Consider the following 3787-nt stretch of genomic DNA (forward strand, 5'->3'; position numbering starts at 1 on the left):
TGGGGGGGGTGAAGGGGGGGGGGGGGGAGTTCGGGGACGGTTAGGTGAGGGTTGGGGTTGATGGGTGGGGGGAGGGGCTGAGGGGGGAGGGGCTTCGCAGCACCACTGGAAAACCAAAACGTTTTTACATTTAGTTTTTTTTGAGGATGAGTTAAAAAGGAAAGGGGTTGTTTACTGGCTGAAGTAGAAAACAGAAATCCGATCCATTTATAAAACATTGATGCATTGATGAAGCACTATAGGGTTAATCCCACCCCCCTTTGCACACTGCCTGAATGATACCACCAATACAAGGCTATTCATGACTAACGTCTATCTGAAAACTATAGCTTTATTATAATGAACCACAGTTCATCTGCTCTATTCTAGTTTTTTTATAATATCCCTCAAAACATTAGCCCACAAAACCAAAGACCAAGTATAATATGCTAACATATATATATATATTATGTAAATTATCTATATGTAATATTGGATTGAAACTACAGGGTTAGCTAACCCACCAAAGACTTAACCACAGAATGTTCTAGCAATCTCCCGGTAAAGGACTTCTTTGAGATCGTCATATAGCATACTTATATTAGGAAATAAAACATTTGGCTCCAAATACCTAGTATTATCACCAATGATGGAGAGACAAGTTCTGATATGTTTCAGATGAATGTTGTTGACACAAATCCAGGTAAAAAAAAAAATGGCAAAAATAGAAAAGACTATATACAGGTATTGATCTTACCCATGTCAATGGAATAATAATTAGTTTAATATCCATGTTTAGCCAACTTTACAATTTAGTTGTGCAATTCTTTTCCCCAGGAACTTAGAACAGAGGGCAGAGAAATCCTGTATAGACGTGGTCTACCTCTAGTTAGCCTGCGATTTGCCTGGGGGGGGGGGGGGGGGTTTCCCCAGAAAACCCGGTTGGAAGTTCCCGGAATCAGGAGGGAATTAACAGGAAATCCGGAACCCTCCGCCCAGGATTTCTGGGAATTTTGAGAAAGCAACCCTAGTGTGATTTCATAACTTGAGAACAGACCAATAGACAGCAGATAGAGAGAGGCATGATATTAGAGAGGATGGCTGAAACATCATTAACATCATCAGAGAATCCTCTAAGGGGAGAGGGAGGTTTAGGACTTAAGAGACCTTTCCACAGCCAGCTACTGGCAAGTATGCAAGCACAACACATGACCGACACACACATGACCGACACACACACACACACACACACACACACACACACACACACACACACACACACACACACACACACACACACACACACACACACACACAACCATTGACTCTTTACAGTGTAAAGTAAATACTACACGTAGCTCTCTCTCAACATATGTCGTGGTCTGTAAAGTATTTGAGCACAATCTTGAAGCACATTTTATTTGCAATAGAACTGGAGCTGCAGCTCAATGTAGAATGTTCTTCACATATTAGAAAACTCAGGATGCCATTTCTAAACAGAGGCTGAAGAACACTGACTACTACTACTAATACTACAACTACTACTAATACTACAACTACTACTAAAACTACTACTAATACTACAACTACTACTATACTACCCACTCTTGCACACACACAGTATAGTACTATACTCTCTATAGTATAATCTCGACAAACCACACATGTCCAAATAAACACTAAATAGGACAGTAGGCCACAACCCTGAGGAGCCATTTCCCCCTGTTTCCCAACTTTGTATTATAGAAGCTTTCTGGTAAGACTAAAGTTATTATTCTACCCTGGCTTAACATGGTTTATCTTAACATAGTAACCATCAATTCTATTTTAATGACAATATCAATCAGCTACACTAACCTCTACTAGTCTCCACTAGACTCCACTAGTCTCCACTAACCTCCACTAGTCTCCACTAATCTCCACTAGTCTCCACTAAACTCCACTAACCTCCACTAGTCTCCACTAGTCTCCACTAACCTCCACGAAACTCCACTAGTCTCCACTAGTCTCCACTAGCCTCCACTAAACTCCACTAACCTTCATTAGTCTCCACTAACCTCCACTAGTCTCCACTAACCTCCACTAGTCTCCACTAGTCTCCACTAACCTCCACTAGTCTCCACTAACCTCCACTAGTCTCCACTACCCTCCACTAGCCTCCACTGGTCTCCACTAGTCTCCACTAACCTCCACTAGTCTCCACTAACCTCCACTAGTCTCCACTAACCTCCACTAGTCTCCACTAGTTTCCACTAACCTCCACTAGTCTCCACTAACCTCCACTAGTCTCCACTTGTCTCCACTAACCTCTACTAGTCTCAACTAGTCTCAATTTGTCTCCACTAGCCTATATTAACCTCCACTAGTCTCCACTAGTCTCCACTAGTCTCCACTAGTCTCCACTAGTCTCCACTAGTCTCCATTAGCCTCTACTAGTCTTCACTAGTCTCCACTAACCTCCACTAGTCTCCACTAACCTCCACTAGTCTCCACTAACCTCCACTAACCTCCACTAGTCTCCACTAGTCTCCACTAGTCTCCACTAACCTCCACTAGCATCCACAAGTCTCCACTAACCTCCACTAGCATCCACTAGTCTCCACTAGTCTCCACTAACCTCCACTAGACTCAACTAGTCTCCACTAACCTCCACTAGCCTCCACTAGTCTCCACTAACCTCCACTAGTCTCCACTAACCTCCACTAGTATCCACTAGTCTCCATTAGTCTCCATTAGTCTCCACTAACCTCCACTAGTCTCCACTAGTCTCCACTAACCTCCACTAACCTCCACTAGTCTCCACTAACCTCCACAAGTCTCCACTAGCATCCACTAGTCTCCACTAGTCTCCACTAACCTCCACTAGTCTCCACTAGTCTCCACTAACCTCCACTAGTCTCCACTAGTCTCCACTAACCTCCACTAGTCTCCACTAACCTCCACTAGTATCCACTAGTCTCCATTAGTCTCCACTAACCTCCACTAGTCTCCACTAGTCTCCACTAACCTCCACTAGCCTCTACTAGTCTCCACTAACCTCCACTAGCCTATATTAACCTCCACTAGTCTCCACTAGTCTCCACTACCCTCCATTAGCCTCTACTAGTCTCCACTAGTCTCCACTAACCGCCACTAGCCTCCACTAACTTCCACTAGCCTCTACTAGTCTCCACTAACCTCCACTAGTCTCCACTAGTCTCCACTAGCCTCCACTAGCCTCTACTAGTCTCAACTGGACTCTACTAGTCTTGTAGAGGCAACACCCTGGGCACCAGGCTAAGAAAGAAACAGACCAAGAAACAAACCAGGAAGAGTGTGACTGTGCCCCAAATGGCACCCTATTCCCTATATAGTGTATTACTTTTAGTGCACTATGTAGGGAATAGGGTGCAATTTGGGACGTAGACCCCAGAGTCTGCTTCTTAACTGCTGTGCTGATACTCCATCTGTATGGTACACCAATGATTATTATATACACATGCCTGTGTTGAGGACTCCACTCAACACAGTAGCAATCATTCATTATATTACACATTCTGTAAATATATACAACCTGCTACTTTTCAAGTCAACCCCATAAATAAGATCTTTAGAGTTCAATCATGTCAAACTCGTCTATCCTTCTATCAGCCATCGATCAAACAACCAAAGCAAAAAGTCCGGTAAGCAGCCCCTTGTCCCGTGGAACACAGGTTTTTCGTGATATAGAAGTGAGCCAAAGGCTTGACGGACCAGAAATGGACACTTGAGACTTTTTTCTATTTATTGACAAATCAAAACCAAAGAAACTTTTTCTGCACCTAACTGT

Source organism: Salmo trutta, chromosome 23, assembly GCF_901001165.1.
Source record: "Salmo trutta chromosome 23, fSalTru1.1, whole genome shotgun sequence".
NCBI lineage: Eukaryota > Metazoa > Chordata > Actinopteri > Salmoniformes > Salmonidae > Salmo > Salmo trutta.